The sequence below is a fragment of the Eulemur rufifrons genome, chromosome 15 (assembly GCF_041146395.1).
Source record: "Eulemur rufifrons isolate Redbay chromosome 15, OSU_ERuf_1, whole genome shotgun sequence".
Taxonomy (NCBI): Eukaryota; Metazoa; Chordata; class Mammalia; order Primates; family Lemuridae; genus Eulemur; species Eulemur rufifrons.
Window position 1 is genome coordinate 94,366,723 of NC_090997.1, and position 26,629 is coordinate 94,393,351.

The following is a 26,629-nucleotide window of genomic DNA, read 5'->3' on the forward strand; positions in this document are numbered from 1 at the left end:
GGTCCTGCCACCCGTTTCCGGACCGGGCGAGCCCCTCCACGAGGTGCGGCTGAGACCCGACCTCAGTTCCTTTCTTTCTTCAGCCCAAACTGTCCTCGGCCCCCGCGGGGAGAGGTGTAAAGCTGCACCCCCTCAACCCAAGTACGGGCGCCCGACTACAGTGGGATCCGGGGCCCCCTTCGCACGGCCCCGGCGGCGAGCCGCGCCAGTGCGCGCGGCGGGGCCGCGTTCCCCCCTGGCCTTCGCAAGACGGGTGTGGAGACTGCGAGTGCCGGGGGAGGGGTGCGGGGCGGAGAAAGAGCATCCCCGGGACGCCGCCGCCGCCCGCTCCCCCGCCGCCCGGCTGGGGGAGGCCTCGTCACAGCCGCCGCCTCAGCTGCGGCCGCAGATCTCGCGGTGTTTGCCGGCCGCCGCGCCGCCATATTGTGTGACAGTATTTTGATTTGGACTGGGCTGGCGGAGCCGCGGCGAGAGCGAGCGAGACCTGGGGGGGTGGGGGGAGGGCTGGCGAGCGTGAGGGGGGTGGGGGCAGAGGGAGGTGGGGAGACCGAGCAAGCCGCAGCCGAGGATCGGGGAGCGCCGACGCCGCCCAGCCGTCGTTTTTGATCTGCAGCAGCCGCCGGCGGGGCGACCCAGCCCGACCCCCTCCCCTCCCCTCCCCCTCAGCCACGAGCGGCGGCGGCGGCGGCGGCGGCGGCCGGAGGGAGTTGGCGGCGGCGGCCGATCGGAGGGGGCTGAGCGGGGAGGGAGGGAGGGCTGAGGTGTCCCCCCTGCCGGGTGGAATCGGTGGCGGCGGCGGCGCTGGCGGCGGCCGTGGTGGCGGAGGCGGCAGCGGCGACGGTGGAGACGGCTGCCCTAGTGGGAGAGGCGGCGGCGGCGGCCGAGGAGGAGGAGGGGGAAGCGGCGGCGGCGAAGGGTAAGCGGACAGCGCTGCCGGGCCTCGGCGGGATCCCCAGCGCGGCTCTCCCCTCAGCTTTCCGCGCCCCCCCCTTCGTCTGGAAGGGGCTCCGCCGCCGCGCGAGGCCCTTGCGGGGCGTCCGCTTCTTCCTCGCACTCTTCCTCCCTCCGCCTCTTTTCTTCCCCCAGTGGCGAGGCAGAGAGGGAGGCCCCCCAAGTCCTCCAGACCGGTGGGGGTGGGGAGCATCGGGCCGGGCCTGGGCTCCCGGGCGCCCAGGGGAAGGGGGAGGGGGAGATTCATTGGAGTTGAGCGCCGGGAGAGCCCCGGGTGGGGGAGGGTGCCAGGGGGTGGGGAGGGCCCCTGCCTGCCCCGGTGCCCCCATCCCGCCCTCAGGCATGTGTGAGGTGGGGGTGGGGGAGGGGAAACTTATTTTGGGGAGCTGAGATCTACATAAAGATGACTTGGGGGCAGAGTTGTTGAGGGGAGAGACAGGGAAATTGTGTGGGGATCGGGGAGAGAACATCGTCCCCTTTCCGATCTTGGTTTTCTGCAGCCGTCTTTGAAGTGGGGAGCAAGCCTGGCTATGAATATGTGGCTGCTTAGATTTCACAAGATAATTCTAGTTTTCTGTCCCATCAACCTAAAACCCTACGATTGTGGCTGAGGCAGGAAGGCTGAAAGGGTCTCGGTATTGCTGAACAGGTGACAGGTGGATCTTTCTGTTGCTGATGCTGTGGGATGTTCAGGCAGAGTTGTACACCAAAGTGTCAGAGACCGTGTGGGTTTGTATTTATGTGTTTGGCCGTGTTTCATTCCATATATAGTATATTTGAGATGTTAGGTTTCCATTCTTCAAGTCAGCTTAATTGTTGTGGAGAAATTCTTCAAATGTTTCTGATAAGAGGGGTTTCCAGGAGAGTGGAGGGAATTTGTGGCTTCCCAGGGGCTTCTCAGTAGTTCATGAAATTCAGGTCCCCAGTGCAAGGACTGTTCAGTGCTATTCATTGGAAAGTTCTTGAACACTAAGGTCGTATTCAAAGCAACTGTACGGCAATATAATTTTGCATCCATTTTGTCTGTTTTAGGTAAGTTTGCAAAGTGTCAAATTTGGGGGCCCGGTTGACTTCACGTTTTATAAAAGAAATTCTTTTCTGCTTTAACATACTGAAAAGAATATGATGCTCATTATGCAATTCTAGATTTGGCCGGGAATTTTGGTGGGCATGGAATAGAGTATTTGCTTTCAGTTTTTACCCTACTACTGCTTACCACACTCTTGGTTTACAGTAGCAGAGTATTGACACCTTTTCAAAAATAATTTTAAATTCTTTGCAACAGTGAAATCACAATTTTAAGTCTTGACGGTTTGAAACTTTAAAATTTTGAAACCATTGCAGTTTCTAAATAAAGGAAGACATAGATTTTCATTTTACTGTATGCTTTGGCTGAGCACTTTAATAACTAGAAACAATGAGAACTGTCAAATGAGCTGTAGACTAAATTAGGGTCCAGTTAGTATAAGAAGGATCCTATAGCTTTTTAAAAAACATATGTGGAACGAATATGTTTAATGATGGTACTATCAGTGTGTTAACAGGAAATAGAACAAAAATTCCAGTGATTCAGAACTTCTGTTTGGGTTTTTCCCTCATAAGTCTAATGAGTTTCTAATAGAGGGTGCTTAAGTTTTAAATTGTTAAAGAATCAAACTGAAAGTTGAGTATGTTAATTAGATGAATAAGTTATCCACTGAATATACTCCAGTATTTCCTTTCTCTCTTGGCTGCATAGAATAATTTTTCATGACTTTAAAAGTATTCTTTAAAGGCCTCTGATGAAATGTTGCCATTCGAACCTTCTTTAGTGAACTGTCTCATAGTAGAACCTGTGCTTTTGTGACTCATTAAGAAGTGGTTAAAATGATCACTGTCTCATCTGATACATGTTTCCTGAAAAGTAAATATTAACTTAAATCAATACCATTTGATTGAAATAGCACCTACATTTGGTCCTTCTTTAGTGGAAAGAAGTGCTTGCTTCAGCTAAGGATATTTTAAGACTTGGATATTGGGTACAGTTATTACACCTACTGAATGAGGAGGTTTTTAAACTCTACGTAGTTATATAGGCACTACCCAGATCTCTAATTACGTTGGGATTGAGGATTACTTCGTTAGTGTTAGTAACACTTTATACTTCAGTAAATGTTTTAACATGATTGGTCCTGTGTTTTGACAGAAATAAAAGTTTATTCTACTTCTGTAATTTTCCTTGTAAGGAAAATTTCTTTTCACAAAGTACTGTTTAGAATGAAATGTATGTGTGTATCTGTGAACCCACTGCATTTTGAAAAATAGGTATAATGTAGGCCATTTTACTCTATGAATTACATGCCCAAAAAGCCCTTGAGGAGTGTCTGAATTTTCTATGACAGCATTTTTTTAGTTATATAAACAGATCAGGACTAAAAGTTTTTTATGATCCTCAACGTAGTTTAGAAGATAATTTTTGCCTTGTTATGGATGTTTTGAAAAAAGTTTCTAATAATCTTTATACTGTATGAAGTTCATAAATTAAACTATAATTGACAAAAGTTTTAATCCCATTATATCTCTGCCTGGCCAGGTTCCCATGACCCAGAGAACAGTAGTAGCACTTTTCCTTTGTTTCACTTATGTCATCTTTATTTGATCTAAGATTGGGACTTTCTAAAATAGAAGGATTATGAGATAATAACAGAGGCAAGTGTGAAGATTGGGACAAAACAGTAATAAGAAGGAGGAGAAGGGGAAAAGATGCTAGTAGAGGATTAAATGAACAGTTTTAGGCAGCTAGGAATGTGGAGATGTGGGTAGTGGTGGCTGCCAAAGCACAGGAAAATGATCATGCTGAACTGTATACTAAGGCAATTTGCTCTGAATCTTTTCATAGGCTCTAACAATCTATATATGTCATCTTATTTAAAACTCTGGTTAAGATGGTAAGAATTTGAAGACATTGAAATTATATGGAATTTAGTGTATGTCTGTTCATATTTATTTGCCTTTGGCTCATGCTTCCAGAGTACTTACAGTATTTTAACATTTTGTATCTTATGATTCTGATCCTAAAAAATCAAGGACAAGGGTGCTGCTTACTCAGAAAGCTAAAAGACCTAAGTACTCTTAGGAGTTGTGCTTTTTACATTCTCTTTAGTTAATCACTAATCTTGACTGTAATCTTGATAAAGAGAGATGGGGGGGTACTTCTTCTTTGTTTTCTAAGTATCCCACCTCTCAAAACAGCCTGTTTATTAGTAAGTGGTACTTTACCTATATTCATTCAGCCTTCTAGTAAAAAAAAAGAATAGTGGTCACAAAGCTCCTACTTTGCAGTTACCATTTCACTTAGATTTTTCACTTGGATTTTTATTAATTCATTTTACAGAATATGCTTAGTTTCTCCTTTCCTAATCTGTAGAAAAGGAGTGTGCAGAGTGAGCACAGTGGAAATGTCAGCTGATAAGTTGATGTTTCAGAAGGAGATCCAAGTCAAAATTGCCACAAAGTAAAATCATGTATGTTAATATCAGTGAGTGGTCCCTATGAAAATTGATTAAAATTTTGGCATTTAAAAGTGTATTTGTTCAAAATTTAACTTATATAGGTCCCTTTATCTCCTAATGATGCTTGATTAATGAGCCTTTGCTGAATGTGACTTTTTTTATTTGCCTCATTCATTTTTAATGTAAAACTTTATTAGGAAATTTTATTACATTTCTAATCATTGATTCCAGTTCAGAATTTGGTTTCAAGGGAGTGGTATCCTGCATATTAAAGAGAAAGGAACAAATGTTTATTGAATGCCTACTGTGTGCTAGGCTTTCATTCCTTTCACAAATATTTATTGAGCACTTAATATGTGCTAGGGAAACATAGTCATGAATAATAGACAAAAATTTCTGTTCTCATATAGTTTACATTTTAGTGATAAAGGACATAATAAATGAATAAAATGTAGTATGTCTGGGAGAAAAAAGTACTGTGGAGAAAAACAAAAGGAGATTGAGAAATGAACATTGCTTATTTGATCTTTGAAAAAATTGTGTGATGGGTAGTATCTTTGATTTCAAAAAGCAAAAGCTATCCCATACATAAAATTTTTCTTTTAAGAATACACTTTATAACTTCAGAATGCAATTATATTTGTACTTCAAAATTACAGAGTTTTTTCCTATTGTTACTCCTTCAGAAAGATGCTTTGTGGCTGGGTAGAAAATTTTGGAATTTACTATCCTGGTTTGAATCCTGGTTTTGCCACTTACCTAACTTTGCCTTTAAATTTGGGACCAATTACAATTTCTTAGCTTCTCTGAGCTTGTTCTTTTCTCTGTGAAATCAGTATAATAGCTATAAGATTGTTATGATGATTAAATTATACAATTTATGTAAATTGTCTTATGTATAGTAGGAGCTTAGTAAATAGCAACTTTTTGTTTTCTGCTTATCTGGTAGTCTGTCATACAAACTTGTCTGAAGTTGGTGACCCTCCAGGAAGCTCTAATAGCACTATGTGGACATTAGTTAATACACATTTCATTTGAACAACTAAAGTAGTTTTGTCTGATAGCATAATGTTAATTAAAACACAATAGTAACTTATAGTCACTAGTACTTTCTGGAGAGTTTGTGCGTGTTATCTATCTAGTCAATGTAATATCAGAAGTAAACCACCAATCTTCCTTTTTCTGATGAAGGAACATTGTGTCACATCTTGTCATATAGGTTAGTAAACTGGATCTCAGCATCAGAAGTAAACCAACAATCTTTTCTGAGGAAGGAACATTGTGTCACATCTTGTCATATAGGTTAATAAACTGGATCTCAGCATCAGAAGTAAACCAACAATCTTTTCTGAGGAAGGAACATTGTGTCACATCTTGTCATATAGGTTAATAAACTGGATCTCAGCATCAGAAGTAAACCAACAATCTTTTCTGATGAAGGAACATTGTGTCACATCTTGTCATATAGGTTAATAAACTGGATCTCAGCATCAGAAGTAAACCAACAATCTTTTCTGAGGAAGGAACATTATGTCACATCTTGTCATATAGGTTAATAAACTGGATCTCAGCATTTTGACAGGTAGACAACAAATACTGTGTACAATTCCAGTTCATGTAAATACTTGTAGAACGTTTAGTACAGTGCCTGGCACATAGTAAATATTCAGTAAATGTTCCCTTTTGTCATTATTTGACTCCTTTATTGTGTGAACTGGGGTAATTAATTCAAAGAATTTACAAAGTGTTAAGGAAAACTTTTACAAAAATAAAGTAATGCAAATTGTGAATGAGTTTTTTGAGGAAAGAGTGAAATAACCATTCAAGTTGCAATGCTTATGTTCATTTTTAGCCTGGGAGAGCACTAAACAGCTTCTCAAGGACAGCCCATGTTGTCTTCTCCTTTTAGTCTTTACTGCACAGTATCTTCAGTGCTTGGCCTGTAGTTAAGAGCTCAAGAAATATTGTGTGTTAAATGTCGAATGGTTCTTAGTGATAGGTTTTCTGTATATTGCAGCTCTGTTTGGTAGTAAATTCCTGAGCCTAAAGGGTGACTGCACTGGACTTAAGTCTTAGTAAGGCTAGTTTTAGGAAGAGGCTAAGACGTTATGCAGTCTTCTAAGTACTATTTTTTTTATCTAGCAAAAAATTTGAAAAATATTGTAGAAATTGAAAGGAAGAAATCAGTTATTTGCAGCTAGCTTAGTGTTTATTAACCTGTTCTTATGATGTTGACTTCAAAGTGAAAAAGTGATACAGCAGTCTTTTAAAGCAGAGTAGAAAAAATAATTCATGCATAATTATATGTTCTTAACTATTAAAGGACAAGTTTATTTTATCTCTTTAAGGCAATTTCAGTGAAATTAGGTTTGTACTGACTTTATGGATTAAATGGCTCAGTCATTTAGTTAAGTTTCTATGATGTGGGAAATGTTGGTGTTTTCACAAAAACAAAACAAAAACATCCCACAACCGTCCCACTCCCCACTTTAACAGTAGCCATTCGTCAAATGCTTAAATCTTAGCACCAGTCAGCTTTTTCTTATTCTGTAGCAAGTTATCCTCTACCTAAAGAAGAATAATTTTAGCTTTCCTATAATTTAAGACTTCTCTCAGGTTGTAAGACCTTTAATCATTTACATAAAATGTTTCTTAGATTTTTTAAAAATTCCCCACAAGGCATATATAGGATGCTTTCTATTCAAATTTGGTGTGCCACAATACTGTTTTGGAAGTGAGATAGAAATACATAGAATTGAATATTTTATACTCTGGTGATACTTTTGTTTGCTTATTTTGAACAATAACAATCTACTGGAAAGAAATACTGTTGCAAGGTGTCAGTTTAAGTGGCTTCAGAAAGGAAATCCCATTTACCCACAAACAAGTACAACAGACAAGCAGTATGAGAATTTGTAGTATTTTAATTGCCTTGTTAAAGAAAGTGGCAGTCTTGTTTCACTTAAGAAAAACAAAAAATGGGCCTAGTACCGGTACTCCTGATATAAGTCACAGAAGCCAAATAATAAAGTAGAAGTTGGAGTAGTCCTGCAGAAAGACAAGGAGAGAGGAGGAGGAGGAGGAGAAAGAGGAGAAAGAAGAGGAAATAAAAAAATGTAGATTTCAGCAGAGATTTTGGTGGAAATATGTGAGTGGTGATTATTATTAATAGAATTGTTCAAAAGAATTAATCCATTAAAGAAAGTGTTGTGTGAAAGAGTAATTTGTGGTCAGTAAATTCTTATTGCCTGGATTATTAACCATCATCTGAATCATTAAATAATACTGCTATTTTGAATTTTAGCTTAAAGTTTTGCTCACATTTAGATTAAGGAAAATTATTATTTTTTTTTACCTTTAATGTCTCAATGTTAACCTTTTTAGTGTTAGCAAAATTGAGTACATCACAAGTTTGCTTTCTGTCCATTTGCCAGCCAGGCAGGCCAAAGATAAGGCTTGTTTCATCAGTAGGGAGCCAATATAGCAGTTCAGTGGAATGATTTTCCATTCTTCGTCAATGAGAGAAAATATTTGCTAATACAAATGAAAACTTGAACTCAGCAACTTGACTTTGCATAACATTGTTCTCATACCAGGCAGGTTTTGTTTAGTTGGAGAAATCGGCAAAAGCAGGTAATTCTGATATGAACTGGAGAGAGAGTGGTAAAAGGGATTTTACCTGGTTTTAAGTCTTTTAGAAACTGAAGAGAATATTACTTTTGATTTTTAATTGATCTCTTTGTTAACTTGTCAGCTTTTCATCCTCTACCCCTTTAAATATCTTAATTTTACCATGGTGGATGTCAATGAGGTATAATAAAAAGACCTGGGCTTTAAAGTCAGAGGAGTTTAAGTTCAAATCTAAGTTCTATTACTAATTATAGCTATGTGGTCTTAGGCATCACTCAAACTCTTTGCACCAAGGACTTTTCTTCAGAAAAATGCAAATAATAATACCTACCCTACATTATCTGTATGTCTTATGTTACCTAGCACAGTACCTGTGAATAAACAGTACTCAAAGTATAAGATATATCCTATGATATACTGTACTTTTTAAGGCAGCTTTTCTTCCCTATAACTTTTTCATATTAGCTTCATTTTGATAACCTTATATTTAGCAAAGTTTAATTATAAAAAGTATTACTCTTTCACATAGAACAAGATGAATTTTTCTTCTAGTTACATTAGATATGTAGCATAAATAATGGGAAGTAATTTTACATTTGGAATTTTACTTTGTTAGGTTTTTTCTTCAGGGTATCTGTTCACTTGGTTTTTCCTTAACAAATAGAATGAAAAAAATAATTTTTATACTGTTTACTGTAACTCTTTAGATCAAGGATGAAATAAAAAAAAGCCACTGTTATTTTTTAATCACAGAATAAACATGCAGATTATTAATTCTTTGTATTTTTCTTCCCTATTCCTGTAGGAAAAGGTGGCATTTTCAATTTGTAGTTTACAAATCTATAATTTAGTTAAAGAAAGGTAGGAAAAGCATTAGAAATTTGGCATGGATGAGATTTTTTAGAACACCTCAAATATCAGGTTAATATAATACTATAAAATTATACCACTTTATCTGTATTAAATGATCTTTGTACTTTCTCTATTTTAAATTGCTAGCTATTTTTTTCCAGTTATTTCAGTAATACTGTTTTCTATGTTTGTGTTTCACATTCAAAAGGGAAATAGTGGTTTATTTTCCTGTATTTATTATTGGATTAACTGTGATTGTCTTTTGCTCTGATTTTTTTTTCCTGAAAATTTTTTTCTTGATCCCTTGAGTAGACTGGTGTGATTATAGAATATTTTGCTCTACTAATTAGTATTAAATGCAGTTTGTATAAATAATATTTTAACATACCATTTGTTTATTGATCAGTAAACTTCAGAACTCTTGCTGGTACTATAGTAATACTTATTACTGAACTATAAATCCAATTACCGTAGATGCTGCTAAAACAGTTTAAAAAAATGCATTTTATTAAGTACATACGTTTAGAACATTCTGCTGTGTCTGTGTGTGTATGTGAAATCTCTATTGTAGAGATAATAAATACTCTTTTGTCTTACATATATGCAGTTTTTGTGCAGTCTATAAAATAAAGCCAGAAGCACAAATAGTGATGGGGACCCAGCCATTAATCATTGGGGAAATGACGTATTACTATTGCAGAAAGAATTGTGAGGTACATGTTGGTCTTTTCAGTCTTGTTTTTAATAGCTGAAAGTTTTGCTGTTAGCAAAAGTCAACATGTAATGTGAAGGATTATTTGTATATGTATGCAAAAAAGTTTCATTTTTATTTTGATCAAATACCATTATTTTGAAAACCTAACATATTTTCAGATCCTTTCGGATGGGTTACTTAATACCAGTGATAATTAGATCAGCAAATTAATTTTGCTTTTTTTGCAACAGATTATCTTACATGCAGCAAAGCCATTAATAGATTATTAAATTGAAGAAACTGCCCTTTAAAAATTAATGATATTTAAATCTATGGTATAAAGCCTGTTATATAGATACTTGCTTCTATATTCTTGACATTCTGTGGACTGTTTTGTCTTTTATGCTTTTCTTTTATGCTAGCATTTCCTGATTAAAGATTTCTACTGGGCCGGGCGCGGTGGCTCACGCCTGTAATCCTAGCACTCTGGGAGGCCGAGGCGGGTGGATTGCTCAAGGTCAGGAGTTCGAGACCAGCCTGAGCGAGACCCCGTCTCTACTAAAAATAGAAACACATTATATGGACACCTAAAAATCTATATAGAAAAAAAAAAAAAAAAAAAATTAGCCGGGCATAGTGGCGCATGCCTGTAGTCCCAGCTACTCGGGAGGCTGAGGCAGTAGGATCGCTTGAGCCCAGGAGTTTGAGGTTGCTGTGAGCTAAGCTGACGCCACGGCACTCACTCTAGCCTGGGCAACAAAGTGAGACTCTGTCTCAACAAAAAAAAAAAAAAAAAAAAAAAAGATTTCTACTGGTACAAAGTCATCATTAGAAAGTAATTATAGAGAAAATAGCAGTATAGGCAAGAAGATAGTTGCTTTTTAAAGAGAATCCAGGACAGATTACATGTTCCATTTTAATCCATTGAACACAAATGGTGCCTTTTAAAAAAGAATCCAAGAAAGATTACAAGTTCCATTTTAATCTATTGAGCACAAATGGTGGTATACTTGCTTGGTTAGTTTTTAAAAAGCAGTTGTGACCTAATAAACATGGATTTCTACTCTTCAGAAGTTAAGTAGTTGTATGTAGGTGTCACAGTTTAAGTAGTTACTAGAATTGAAGAGAAAATGTGCTCATGGAAACATCCAAGGGATTGATTGCAAATAAAAGTTGCTGGAAATAAGGATACTATATATTTATATTGAGGGTAACTGTTGCTGTTTACCTTGTAACTAGCATGTACCTGAACCGTACTTGACTAAAGTACTGTATGCCACTCTTAGGGATGATTTTCTAGGAAATGGAAAAATAAGCATGTGGAAATGGGGATTTCAGAAGAAAATTCCCACTTCCACATATGGCAATTCTGCTTTTTTACATCTAAAAGTGCATTGACATTTTGGTTGGGTTTACATGCACTTTGAGATGTGTCTAGCTGAGGTGATGGGTTGGCCTGAGTGAGACATCCTCATTCTCTTCATGAGATTTTCTTCTCATGAACAATGGTGTCCATTTAGAGGGTGACTGTCCAGAGCCATTGCTGTAGTTCTTCAAGTGAAACAAGTAGTACTTTTTTGAGGAAGGTAACTGATTCATGGGAAAATTGAACTAGTGATCTTAGCCAGACCAAGCTATCAATCAGTACATCAACTTTTATAAGCTATCACATGATCAAAAGAATAGAAAGCAACTCGATAGAGTGTGTTTCATGTGCTCTCTCTGACACACCTTGCAGAATAGCTGGCTAAACCAGGAAATCTTGCCTTACTCATTCTTCTATTGTGTCTCATCTCTAAATTCTTTATTATTCAAACTAACTCCCTTATCCAATAGTTTTGAGTTTCTGCTGTGTGCCAGGTACTTTGCTAGGTGAAGGGGATGGACAGACGAGTAAGATATAGTTCTTGCCGTTAAGAGACATACAAACAAGTGTGATATACCGTGACAAATGCCGTGACAGAGTTAAATATAAAATACTTCAGGAATCATAGGAGGGGATATCTGATTCAGTGAGGGATAAAAGGATATGACAGGGAAACTTCATAGGAAAGGTGACCCTTAATCTGAGTGCATGTCAGATGAGCAAGGAAGAAAGGTCCAGGTTGCAGGTAGAAAGATGGACAGAGAGAAACAGCATGCATAAAGGATGGAGGTGGGAAAGTCCACATGTACGTGGTAACTGAGAGTCGTTCCACGGTGCATTAGACACCAGTGGTAAGTTAATAGGAAGTGAGGTGGAAAATTAGAAGACAAAGCATGAAGATACTTGTACGCTACATAAAGAAGATTTGATTTCATCCTATAAATGATGGAAGACAAGTTCTTAAATTAACATTCTAGAAAGACTCTGGCTGCAGTGTAGAGAATACTTTAGGAAAGAGCCAGGCTTGAGAGAGAGGCAGGCCTATAAGCATCTATTTAAGAGTTGAAAAGGACCTGAATGAAGGCTGTGATAATGGGGTAATTAAGAAGAGTAGAGGAGGTAATCCACAAGGGAATACTGAGTGTGAAGCAAAGCAAGATAAAGATCACACATGCCCTGGCTTGAGTTCCTGGGCACATCCGTGGGGTGATATTGACTGATACAGAACAGACCAGGGGAATAACAGGAGAAGAAGAGGTTTGAGTTCTCTTTGTTGATTTTAAGGTTCCTATGGAAGGAGAAAGAGGAAGAAGACATCACTTTATATTGGGGGGAGACAGGGAAGGCTTCTATGATTAGATGACATTTGAGCAGTTACCTGAATGAAGTGATAAAGGGAAAGAGCTTTCCAAATAGAGGCAGTAGCAAATACAGAGGCCTTTAGGTGGGAGTATGCTTGCCATCTTCCAAGAGCAGGAAGGCCAGTCAGTGTAGTTGGAGCCGGGGTTGGGGGGAAGGTAAATGAGATCCAGGTGAATGTGTGCTTTCCATGTAGGGTCTTTAGACTGTGATAAGGACTTTAGATTTTACCCAGGATGAGATAAGAAGCCACTGAAGGGTTTTAAGATATAATCTAATTTGCCTTTTCCCTTTCACTTCTTAGAACACGATTTATTTATTGGTGTTTGTATGTGTATAGTTCTATAACATTTATCATGTGTACAAATTCATACAACCCTCACAGTCAGGATATAGAATTGTTTCATCATCATAAAGAAACTCGTTTGTGTTACCCCCTTAATAGGCTCACCTTTCCCTCCAACTCTAACACCTGACAACCACCCATCTGTTCTCTGTCACTATAATTTTGTCACCTCAAGAATGTTATGTACATGAAATCATACATTATCTTACCTTTAGAGATTGGCTTCCCCCCGCCCCCGCCACTCAGCATAATGCCCTTGAGATTCATCCAGATTGTTGCATGTATCAATAGTTCATTGCTTTTTAATGCTAAGAAGTATATTGTTGTATGGATGTACCACAGTTTGTTTACCCATTCACTAATCTGAAGGACTTTTGAGTTTACAGTTTGGGGCTATAAAAATAAAGCCGCTGTGAACAGTTTTATACAAGTTTATATGTGAAAATATGTTTTTATCGCTATAGGATAAATCTCCAGGAGTGCAATTGTTGGGTTGCATGATAGATGTATATTTAACTTTTTAAGAAACTGCCAGTCTTTTCCAGAGTGGCTGTACCATTTTACATTCCCACCAGCAGTATATGTAAGACCTAGTTTCTCTGCATCCTTGCCAGCATTGGTATTGTCAGTATTTCTTATTTCAGCCAGTCTAATAGGTATGTAGTGATATCTTACGGTAGCATTAATTTGCATTTCTCCAGTGGCTTATGTTGTTGAACAGATTTTCATGTGCTTCTCTGCTGTCTGTATAGCCTTTGTGGTGAAGTATCTGTTCAAGTCTCTTGCTCATATTCTTACTGGATTATTTTTTGTTGAGGGAGAGTTCCTTACACATTGTGGATCCAAAGCTCTTTGTTGGATATGTGATTTACAAATACTTTCTCCTAGTATGTGGCTTGTCTTTGTATCCTCTTAACAGCATCTTTTGCAGAGCGAAAAATTTTAGTTTTGATGAAGACCATTTTATGCATTTTTTTCTTTTATGGATTGTGCCTTTCTTGTCCTGTCAAATTAGAATACTTTGGCTAATCTTTGGTCTGAAAGATTTTTCTCTTATTCTAAAAGTTCCCTAAAAGATCTTCCATATATAGATCTATGATCTATTTTGATTTAATTTTTATATAAGTTGTGAAGTGTAGGTTGAAGTTAATCTTTTTTGGCGATAGATGACCAGTTGTTCCAACATAGTTTGTTGAAAAGACTATACTTCCTTCATTGCATTGCTTTTGCACCTTTGTCAAAAATCAGATGGCAGTAATCCTCAGAGTCTTTTTCTGGATTCTCTATTCTGTTCCATTGATCTTTGTGTCTATACCTCCACCAGTACTACACTGATTACTGTGCTATATAGTAAGTCTTAAGATTAGGTAGTGAAATTACTCCAATTTAATTTTCCTTTTTCAGAGTTGCTTTAGCTATTCCAGTTCCTTTACAGGTAAAACGTAGAATCTACTAAAACATCTTGCTGTGATTTTGGTAAGAATTGCATTAAACCTGTAAGTCAATTTGGAGAAAATTGACATTTTTATTTTGTTGTGTTTTCAATCCATGAACCATAGTATGTCTCTCCATTTATTTAGGTCTTTGGTTTCTTTCTTCAGCATTTTGTAGTTTCTAGTATACAAATCCTATACCTGTTTTGTTAGATTTATACCTAGATAATTTTTTTGGAATGATTGTAATTGGTATTATGTTTTTAATTTTTATTTCCAATTGTTCATTGTTAGTATGCAGCAAAATGGTTGATTTCTGTGGGTAAATCTTATGTTCTGAGACCTTGCTAAATTAACTATCAGTTTTAGAACATGTTTTATTTTTGTGTGTGTGTGTGTGTGTGTGTGTGTTTTTTGTTTGTTTGTTTGTTTGTTTTTGTAGATTCTGTGGGTTTTCTCATGTGTCTGTGAATAGAGACAGTTTTATTTCTTCCTTTCCAATCTGTGTGCCTTTTATTTCCTTTTCTTGTCATACTGCTCTGACTAGTACTTTCAATACTATATTTCATAATAGTGGTGAGAGCTGACAAGTTTATTCCTGATCTTAGGGGGACAGCATTCAGCCTTTCACTATTAACTTTATGTTAGGTAGGGTTTTTGTAGATGCTGTTTATCAGGTTGAGAAAGCTCCTTTTCTATTCCGAGTTTGTTAAGAGTTTTTGTTATGACTGGGTCTTAAATTCTGTCAAATGTTTTTACTATGTCAATTGACAAGGTCCTTTTTAAGGGCTTTTCTTTAAATTATAACTGGTGGTAACTTTGCTATATGGCGTACATTTGGGGCTGGAGCAAAGATATAAGCAGGGAGACCATATTAGAATTTATTGCAGTAATCTAGTGAGAGCCGATGGTGGCTGAGACCGGGGTGATTATAGGAAAAGGTGAGAAGAGGTCAGATTTTGGATGTTTCAAACCTTGTGTGGGCAGGAGTTGCTGATGAATTGAATCTGAAGCATAAAAGAAAATTCAAGAAGGACTCTTGAGATTTTTGGCCCAAGCAATTGGAAGTGTGGAGTTGCCCTTGACTGAGTTGGGGGAAAATGCTGAAAAGTGGCAAGTTTAGACTGGGCTGGACAATCAGGAGCTTGTTTTTGAACATGTTAACTTTGAAATCCCTTTTAGATATATAACTGATGATATCAAGTAGGCGGTCCATTCAATATATAAAATGGAATTCAGGCAAGAGATTCAGTCTAAAAATATAAATTTGGAATTCATCACTTGAATTGATGTATAAGGAATTGTAGTGGTGTTTGTTAAAAACTATGCCTGTAACTAACTGCTTTCTTTTTACTGCTATTTATGGCTCATTAGCAAAAAGCCAGATTCTCCTAACATGTGAAGAGGTTTGGGAAAATTTAGTTCTGTTTATCAGCAGACTGTTGTGCATCAGAAATTATGTGATTGGGAGATAATTTGGGGATGGATATTTACTATAATATGTATTTAATTGTACTTATTTAATAGGTAGATGGCTATAATAGTGGTCATCTAATAATGTCCTACTAATTTTCAGAGTTTTGTCCTAAATCTTTATAAAATGAAGTAGCTCTATGAATATTGTGAAAAGAGTTTGACACTGTTAAGTGCCTAAATGGCTTTCTATGGCAACATTTCTATTACAGACAAAAACAGGCAGAGAGGTGGGGTGCGGTGGCTCACGCCTGTAATCCTAGCACTCTGGGAGTCTGAGGCAGGAGGATTGCTTGAGCTCAGGAGTTTGAGATCAGCCTGAGCAAGAGTGAGACCCCATCTCTACTAAAAATAGAAAACTTAGCTGGGCACAGTGGCCTGTGCTTGTAGTCCCAGCTACTCGGGAGGCTGACGCAGGAGGATCGCTTGAGCCCAGGAGTTTGAGGATGCAGTGAGTTATGATGATGCCACTGCACTGTAGCCTGAGTGACAGTCTCAAAAAACAAACAAAAAAAAAAAGGCCAAAAAAAAAAAAAAATCTTCTGAGTCCCACTCAGATATGTTTGCTTTATATTAATGTATTCTAGAAAATGTTTTTTAAATGCCATGATTTTTTTCTGTTGTAACTGATTATTAGCTCTAGTGATATTTTTCTTATTAATTTATCTATTTATTTATTCCATTGCAGGATTTACTGTGTTATATTGCAATTATCTGTTTACTTTTCAGTTTCTCCCACTAAATGTAAGTTTTTGTAACGTTAATATGATGCCTTAGGGCTTAATCTCTCAGTAAATACTTAAGAATGAATGAATGTAGACTACCAGAGTTTAAAGCTAGTGGACGTGCTTGTTTTTTAAAGTAAATGAGTTTTTGAGATTCCAGAGTATAGGTTGTGGTTGATATCTTTTCTGGTGCTTTCAAACAAGCATTCCACTCCTAGAGAGTGCCCCCATACACAGTAGCATCACTAACCCAAGATTACTGAGGCATATATATTGCCTTTTGCCATTTGCTCTTTTTTCCCTAATGGATTTCTGCAAATTCATCTAAACTTTGGCCCTGACTTCTTGTGGTGAATGGAGTGTACATTGCAAATGGTAGGCTGGGCTTAGAGTCCATAGTAGCATGTCTCATAGGAAATTTCTTGTGCACATTTTAAAATAAAGGAATATTTGTCTATGTTCTACCTAGTCTTTCTTCCCATTTTTAGGCAGATGATAGAGGTATAGACCAAATTTCTCTTTAGTAATAATTATACTTACAAAAGCATTTTTATATACCTTTTCACTTTTGAGCATTTTTTTTTTTTTTTTTTTTTTTTTTTGAGACAGAGTCTCGCTCTGTTGCCCGGGCTAGAGTGCCGTGGTGTCAGCCTAGCTCACAGCAACCTCAAACTCCTGGGCTTAAGCAATCCTTCTGCCTCAGCCTCCCGAGTAGCTGAGACTACAGGCATGCGCACCATGCCCGGCTAATTTTATATATATATATATATTTTTTTTTTTTTTTTTTAGTTGTCCAAATCATTTGTTTCTTTTTTTTTTTTTTTTTTTTTTTGAGACAGAGTCTCACTCTGTTGCCCAGGCTAGAGTGAGTGCCGTGGCGTCAGCCTAGCTCACAGCAACCTCAAACTCCTGGGCCCAAGCGATCCTCCTATCTCAGCCTCCCGAGTAGCTGGGACTACAGGCATGCACCACCATGCCCGGCTAATTTTTTCTATATATATTTTTAGCTGTCCATATAATTTCTTTCTATTCTTAGTAGAGATGGGGTCTCGCTCTTGCTCAGGCTGGTCTCGAACTCCTGAGCTCAAACGATCCGCCCACCTCAGCCTCCCGGAGTGCTAGGATTACAGGCGTGAGCCACCGCGCCCGGCCTGTTTCTATTTTTAATAGAGATGAGGTCTTGCTCTTGCTCAGGCTGGTCTTGAACTCCTGACCTCAAGCGATCCTCCCACCCCGGCCTCCCAGGGTGCTAAGATTACAGGCGTGAGCCACGGCGCCCGGCCTCACTTTTGAGCTTTACGAAACAAAATTACCCTCAGCTTTTACTATTCCAATGCAGATTTAAGTACCAGAATGTATATTTTTTAAAACCATGGTATTTATTTCCAGATCAATAGCATGTATATGTATATGTATATATCTGTATATACATGTGTACAGATAGAAATCATATTAGTCCAATGCAAATTAATAAAGTCCGTAGGAAGAATGGCTTTCTTTGGTATTGTTGATACCAACATAGTTAGGAATGTTTAATGTTCTGTTTTAAGCATCTCAGGGAACAAGAGAGGGATGTATAAAATAATTATTTTTCTAATGGGAGAGAGCAATATGTAGTCAACTGAGTCTCATATAGAGGTACCTACCTCACGTGATTATTGGGAACATTAAGTGAATGCATTATAAATCGTTTGGCCCAGTGCCTACCATTTAATAAATGTAAGCTATTAGAAAATTCATTGCTATAAAAATAATAAAACTTTATAATCATTTTGTTATAACTTTTCATTTGGCTTTCTTGACATCATTCTTTACTAAATTTTATCTAACTAACTTTTCTGATTCTTATTGTAAGTTCTTGGTCCTCAAGTTTCTTTGCTTTCTGTCTTGCCTCTTCCATTATTCCCCTAGTCAATGTCAACACCTTCTACTGAATCTCAGTACAGTGTACCTCTACAAAGTATCTTGCCTCTCTTAGGGAGGAAAGTGACAGGATCCAGCCTGTCTTTTAGGAAGCTAGCAAGTTTGTTACCAGAATGAAATACAATTTAGAAACACTTATGAGAATAAGCAGTCAGATCAGAGATCATTGGGTTATGTGGTTGTTCAGGTAACAGATACCTGAACACATTGGTGGGAATGAGAAGGGGGATGAATGTAGGAAATTTTTGTGAGAGTAATCAGTGAAACTTTGCCATTGGTTGTATGTGGAGAGGAAAAGAATTGAAGACTGAGGTTTCTAGCTTCAGAATCATGCTATTTATGATTAACAGAGACATACATTATTGAGTATTGGAGTTGAGTTTGGGACAAGATGACTTTAGGATGTTAGCATGGTATTGTCAGGCTATCAGTTTACTTGTTCTAGTCTTACCCCTCACTTCTCCCTTACTCACTCACTCTGAATTCCATTGCTATTAGTCTGAGAACTTCCCTTTAGGAAAAGTAATTTTTTTTTAGTCATAATCAACAGTAGAGCTTGAAATGTGTGGAGAGCAATTTCTCATTGCCTACCCCCTTGCCTACCATTGTCATTATCCTTCTCTTTTGGTCCCTTTCCCCCAGTGATAAATATTACTTAGAATAGTATTTACCAATATCATTACTACCACCCCACCCCAACCCACCTCCAGGATAAGTTTTTATGTTTTTATATGAAATAAATGAGACAAATTGGCAGAGCTCTTCAAAGAAAAACTTTATGAATTGTTTGTGATTAAAATATTAATCAGTCAATGAGCGGAGTAACACCTCAGTCATCTAATATCATTGGGTAATAAATACTCTACAAAAGATGATTGACACCCCAAAATCTATTTCTTTAGAGATTTTACAGAGATTTTTAAAAATATGTTATATGTAGATAGATACAGATATTTGTGGCTCTAAATCTTTTTCTTTATAATCTTTTACATGCTTTGCTGCTTTCTGAATTAGGGACACCTCTCCCTCTCCCTCAATACTAAACCTTTTCTGGAAAATAAAAATTTTTTGTTTCAGCGCTTCAGAATGAGTCAGGAACCCCAAGTTCTAGTCCAAGGCCAGGCACTAAGTTCCTGTGTGAGAATCGAATCTGTGGACTCTGGAACCAGTACCTAATGTGTAGTAGGTGCTTAACAGATATGTTTGGAATGAATCATTGTTTTGTGCCTGCTTTAGTACTCCTTCCATGACTTATTACTGGAAATTCATTGCTGCCTAGTAAATAAGCTTCTGGGTTTTATTAAACAGGAGTATCTAGGTTCTGATAGAGGTGAATTGTAAGTTTAATTTGTAATATCTGTTTTAGCTGCTTAGTGGAATTTTTTATCTTCTCTTGATATATTTTCTGGTGCTTGAAGTTGCCAAACAAGTGATCATCTACTTGATTTATTGAGGTCACTTTATTTATTGAGTGTATTTTATGTGCCTATATTATATATAAGCAATGCCCTATATTTAAGCACGTAGCCCATGTTCCCAGGGATCTTACAACTTTGATGAAGAAACACAGAAGTAGAACTATAAGAGAATAATTAACTGTTGAATCATACAGCATTGACCCACAGGTACATTAGTAATGCTAGGAATAGAGACCTATGTGGGCTGAAGCAGGAGAAAAAGGATTCAAGAAGGAGGTGAAACTAGAATTGGTTTTGAAAAGGTAATTAAGATTTTGATTAGCATCAGGGTGAAGAAATGACATTCTAAGCAAGGGCAGTAGCATGGTAAGGAAAGAAGGGAGAGAAAGCGAGTTGAACATGTTCAGACAAGCCTGACTGGATTCCTAAGGGTGTGGGGATTTGTGGGAAATAAAAGTAGGTGGATTTAGTAGAATGGTTTTAGTCTAGGCTGCAGGATCCTGAAGGGTTCTGGTGATAGAATTTAGAGGGTTCCATGCATTTGGATGAGGAAAAAAATGACATCTTTATATTTTTTTTATTTTTTTTATTTTATTTTTTTTATTTTTTTATTTTTTTTATTTTTTTTATATATTTTCATAATTTAGCATTTCCTTCTAGTATGATTTTGAGCAAGAGACCACAATAATTTTAGCAATACCTGTGTCTTTATTACCAATAGAAAAACCACAGATAGTTTCAAATTACTTTACTATTGTGTATATCACTAGATATAATTTGTGCACATTGCTACTTCAAAATTAGGGTTGTTATTAGACCCAGTGTATTAAGTGTTAATAAAGAAGTATATACGTTAATATACCACAAATAAGGTTTTAAAATATACTTGGTCACTGTGTTTCAGTATAATTCCTTGGTAATCATATATTTTATTTTATGCATTTAAAATCATACCTTCAAAATTAACATATTTTAGCAAACTGGCTTTCTTCGTAATCCTAGGTATTATATTTTATGCATTTAAAACCTCTGTAGCTTTCTCCAGACTGCCAAAGGGATCTATGAACCCTGATATAGCAGAACCAGACTAGAGAAGGCATTGAAAACCACACTGAGGGGTTTTAGTCAGAGTGATAAGCAGGAAAGGAGCCTAGTCAACTTTGTTCATTTGTTTGTTTTGTCTCAATTACAGAATAAATGTAAGTTAATTTAGAAAATTTGAAAGTTTCGACAAGTTTTAAAAAATGGGGGGAACTCTTTTTAGCCCACAACTGTAGAGAAACTAAGGTTTAAAAGGATTAAAAACTCATCTGTAATTCCACAATCGCTATCCTTACTCTCTTACTATGTATCTGTTTCAGTTTATTGTTAATAAATTCTTGTGCAATGGAATGAAATAGTTAAAGTGATTATAGGAACATTTCTTAATTGGTTGTGCTATACATATAGATCAGGTGGGAAGACCATGGTGGCAGGGAGGTAAGCAAGGGTTTGGTCACTTAGATATTGAATGATAAGGATGGCATGGTAGCAGTAGGGATAGATTCCAGGGGGTATTAGAAAGAAAAAATTATAGAACTTGGTGGTATGGGGGCTGAAATTCATATTATATAACTCCTCCAGCGAGGTCTGAATCATCACCCTGTAATTAGACACTAATATTTCTGCATTGAAAGCTGGAAATATTCACAGTAAGTGGGTTAAATCAAGCCAGTGAATAACCTTTTGTCAGTTCAAGTCAGATTTTTGCCATCACCAGGTAAGTTTCCCCATGAAGCTTCATGAAACAATCCTTTTATAACTTTTTAGATTTCAGAGCTATGGAAGTGATTGTGTGTACTGTATTGACTGTAACATCCAGTGAGGAGAGTCTTAGGAGGTGTGTTTTGAGGAATTTAATTAATTATAAAACGGACAAGGTTTGAAGGAGTTGGGTAAAGGTAAAGAAAGAGAAAAGTAAAGGTAATGTCAGTTTTCAGGTCGAAAAGACAATTGCTACTTCAGACAAAAAATGAGAAGTTGGAAGGAGACTAGTTTGGGAAAAGTTTAAATATAAGCACAATTAAGAGAGAAAAACATGTTTTTGCTTCTCATGACATTCCCTTTTATTTTTCATATATTCTATATCATAGCTAAATCAGCTTAAAAGCTTGGAGATGTTGGAGTGTAAAATTTACTTTTAAAATGAGCTTTTCATTTTCAGCATCCTACAAGGAGCCTAACAGACTCATGTTGAGATCTTAAAGCATTTCTGGATTGAGAGTGGTCGGACAGGTGTTCCTAGATAAGTGAGGGTTCTGACCCTACTCATGGAACAAGACCTGGAAAATAGACTGAAAGGAGTAGAGTGAGGTGTTCATCCGCTAACCGGATTCTTTTTTGTATGGTTGAATCATTCCTATGGCCATGTTATAATAATGTGAATATATTTAGAAGTAGCAATTGTTCAGTAGCAGTGGTAGCTGCCATGTGCAAGGTACTATTCTAAGTGCCGTAGCAAGTGACCATGGTATTTGCTTCTTGCAGACTGGATCAGGACATCAACTCCACCAGAAAGCATTAGCATAGGTAGTAATGTGGTTTTGTTCAAAAATCTGGAATATAACGAATTAATGCAGGAATATATAGGATTGAGTAGGTTTTAACTTTATTGCCATTCTCTACTTTTTTTAATCCACTTTAATAAGTAGATTCGTACATTGACATTGTCATGTAAGTAAAAACCTCTTAGAAATAGAAACATGTCTTTAACAAAAGTGAAGCGAGACCCAATGATTACTGTTGAATTTTGTTTAATTACTTTGTTTATATTTACTGCATATAAATGTATGCATTTATTTTATGATTCATAAGTAATGAGACAAATTTTGTTTTTATTAACTAAACTTTTATTCAGATATGACTGACATATAATTGGAACTTTATGTTTTTCTTTTATTAAATAAGGGTGTTAGACTAGATAATCTGTAAGATTCCTTTTAACATCAAATCTATTCTGAATGTGTAAATTTCTTCAAGTAGAATAGAAAGCTTAAACTACAACTTAAAGGAGATTCTCTTTAGATTATGCTGTGAGTGTAGATGAGATGCCAGAGAAACAAGTGAGAGAATGAATGTCATAACTTTGTACCTACATCCTTTTGGCAAACATTATATTAAGAAGAGGCATAGAAATAAAGATCCTGGGACGCTAGAAGAGTGTACGTATTGGCTAGAAAAGGAGTTTTCAAGGAAAAAGTTATCAGTAATGTCAAGTTAGTACAGTAAAAATGAAGGAACCCTGGAGCTGGAGTTATTTAATAGAAAGCTACCGAATACATTTTCGGTCTTAACTGTTCTGCTTATTGGAGTTTTGATAACCAGTAAAAATTACTTAATATGATTATAATTATTGAAAGTGGAAATCAATTCATTATTATTTGTAGATGATATTGTAAAAGCCAAGAGAATCAACTGAAATATTACTATGAGTAATGAGATTTCAATGCGATGGCTAGTTATAAAATAAACAAAAAGTGATGGTTTATCTAATGTATTTTTTTCTTTGATAGTCTTTAAATGGTTAATGAATGGGAATCCTCATACTTATTTTTTTCTTTCTGAGGAATACACTAATTTAATCTTATCCCTGATTAAGTTGTGATCTATTTTGAATAAATCATTTCATGTTAACTTCTTAAAACTATTTTGAAATAAAGTTGTGGCAGTGAACACATTTAAAGTGACTATAAGGAAAAATTTTTTTTTTTTTTTTTGTTATTCCTTGTGGCTTGTGATACTTGCTCTATTACTCTGTAATGTCAGAGAAGGTGTAATCTGATCTTTGGGCCATATTTGGTAAATAACAATTTTGTGTGGAACACACTATTCTATCAGTAGGAGGAAAATTATTGTCCATATGTAAGGCATTTCTTTGCCCCTAAAGTATTTTCTGACTTAAAGACCAAATTATATCATCCATTATTTGCTTTTATGTTTTTTTAAAAAGCACTGTATTCCAGATCTATATATAACCTTTTAACAAGAGGTATGTTGGCAGAAGTATTTTTCTACTTTTACTTGAAGGGAAAAGAATTACATTACATCTTAAATGAAAATTGTTATAATTTTATTTATCATCAGCTCTCAGAATTGAGCTCTCTCAGGTATTCTCTTTCTAGCCATTGCAAAGTCAGTGTTGATATATCACTTAGATCTCTTAGAATGTGATGCAGTTTGAATTATTTAAACCTAATGCTTGTTACATAGTGGTTGCTTTAGCATTTATGAAAATGAAAACTTCAGTATACCGACATGTTTAGAACAAAAAAAAAGTTTCACTCTTTAGTAATGCAGAAAAATGCATCGAATACCTAGTATGTACCAGGCTGTTGGGTGTTTTATATATACTTTAGCTAAATCTCATAGCAATCCAGTGAGATGGGTGGTGGTATCCCATTCAATAGAAGGGAAACATCTGCAGAGTTTTAATTCAAGGCCATACTGAAATCAGATGTGAACCTAGGTGTCTCTCCCAAAATTCTTTTCCCTACAACATGCCATAACAAAAGATGGGAAATTTACATTTTTCACAAAAACTACTTTTACTCTATTTTGCTTTTTGTATTGCTAGTTACTAGAAATGTAGGGAGTTAAGATTTTTGAATCTTTGTCTTCTTGATTTTTTTTTTTTTGTCCTGTTATAACTCCCACAGTATCTGCCATCATTTGACAGCAGCAGAAAATTCAATTTATTTTGACTGCTGTGGGATTAGTTTCTAAGAGAAACTCCTAGGGGGCCAGCCTACCAAGCATAAGGACATCATTTCCAGACCCTGGTGGTCTAATTAGTACAATATTCTACGATTTTTAATATCCTACCATTTCTGTAACCTTTGTAGTTGCAATTTTTTTTTTTTTTTGGTTTTTGTTTTTATGTGGGCCTGACAAAAACAATTTTTTTTTTTAAATCATTGAATCTATTTCGGTAATGGAAAAAAGATTTTCCAGTGTGGTTAAAAACCACATCTTATGAGCTGTTCTTTGCCTCCCTCTTTAAGAATTACCAAGTATTTTTAAAAATTGGAACGTGAAATTCAGTTCATTGCTTGGATATATCTAAAGCATTTCTTAAGAACCCCCCGAGAATGATTATCAGAAATTAGGGGAGCAGTTAAAAGATGTTTGGAAATACGATTGCAAAATAGAAGAACAAAATGACCTAAAAATAAGGACTTTACAATTCCAATTTTACCAATAAAATGGGTTTTGTTGTTGTTTTTCTCTTTCTGTTACAGTTACTCTGTGGTCTCCCGTTGGACAGTCTGTTGCTAAAAGCCATTAGAGATTTCATAAAAGCTACTGTTTGAATTTCTAGAATTGAGAGTTCAGAAAAAGAGTTGGGTAGGTTAAGAGAATGACTTAACTAAATAGCATATTCTGGTAACCTGCAATTTAAGAGACCCTTTTTCCATTTCAAAATACTTTATGCGAGAGACTTTGGGGGACTACCTCACTGCTGTTAGATCTTATAATGTTGTCTGGTCACATTTCTTGTTCTACCTACCTCTAGTTTACTCTAGTTTCTCTTCTGCTTTTAAGGCTCCAGACCCAGTTCCTGGACCTGCCCTGGAAAAGAAGTATCCAGTAGAGATGAGCTCACTGCAGTTACTTAATTAAAAATTTGTAAGCTGCAAAAATGGCAATGGGCCAACCAAGAACAGCTACAATTTGAATTTTTCTATTTCCAGGTATGCTAAAGTCCATGGCACCAGTCAAGCTTAGCCTATGTAACTGCCTTATTATGAAATCTATAATAACCAAAACTTTACTTTCAAAACTTGTAGTCATCTTGCTTTAAAGTATAGTAACATCCCTAACATCTAGGTAACATGCAGCTAGTATTGAGTTTAACATACCTTTTGCCTGAATATTTCCAATTTAACCTGTTTGCTAGTAGTAGCAAACTAATGCAAAAGCAGTTTAAGAAAAATAAATTTGAAATGCTGTTAAGCCCTGTAAATGTACAAAAAGTAGTCTTCATTGAAAAGTAAATATTAACAACAACAAAATTGTCTTCTTTTACAAGGTCCACATATAGTACAAGCAGCAGAGGAAATTAGATGAATGAAACTAGTTCTCCTTCCTAAGATTCTCAACTGTTCTACACTACTGATGCCTTCACATAAAGAGTTAATATATTCTTTAGTAATTGGAAGTCATAAGTAATATTTCTGGATAGAAACAAATAATGTATTATAGTACTTTTACCTGAAGAATTTAAGTATATTTTAAATGTAAGTGTATAACTAATATTTGCTAATTTTTTTACTTGATTGCTCAAAAGAAGCCAGTCAAGGAAGTCATAAATAGTCGGAATTGTCCTGGAATGTAACAACAAAATAAAAAAATGAGGTTGACGCCTTAAATTTTAACCAAAAGTAAACTACTCATGAGTGGTTAGAGGGCTGAGGTCAGTTAGCTTTTAAGCACACTTATTTCTTTTACCAATTTCTATAGATTTAGAAACAGAATTAATTCATAAAAGATGAGTTTATTTACTAAACAGGTAGATAACCATACATACATTTGATTTTAAAGTTCAGTTCATCTAGGTTAGAGATTGCCCAAAATTGAATGGAAGATTTTTGTATCCCAGTTGTGAATTTAAAAGATGATCCTAATATTCTAGTATGTACCTAACTCTTTCCTTATATTCCCTCCTGCAGTGTTAATGCATAATAAATTTAATATCAGGCAGCCTAGTCAACATTAGATCACTGATTATGTGCCACATTTGTTTGATATTGAAAGAATTATGTCTCAGTGTTGAATTAGGACTGGAAAGGGAGCTATTAGCAGAGTTACTATAGGAGCATTACCAGTATTAGGAGAATCAAAGGGGAAATTAAAGAGGGAATTACATATGAATATCAAGTCTTACTAGTTATTTTCAGTGGAACTATTAGTAACAGTGAACTTTTTCTACA

At 36.6% G+C, this 26,629-nt stretch overlaps 1 protein-coding gene across 2 annotated transcripts in view; it reads left to right on the forward strand.

The window, feature by feature from the left end:
• The first annotated feature begins 523 nt into the window (after positions 1-523).
• Positions 524-26,629, forward strand: part of TAB2 (TGF-beta activated kinase 1 (MAP3K7) binding protein 2) — an 84,976-nt gene continuing 58,870 nt past the window's right edge. Inside the window, exons 1-2 of one of the 2 annotated variants that reach the window (XM_069489231.1) lie at positions 524-916; positions 25,242-25,390. The gene's annotated coding sequence lies outside the window, so the exon portion shown is untranslated. The remainder of the gene's footprint in view (positions 917-25,241; positions 25,391-26,629) is intronic. The other variant, XM_069489230.1, reaches the window with a different exon arrangement.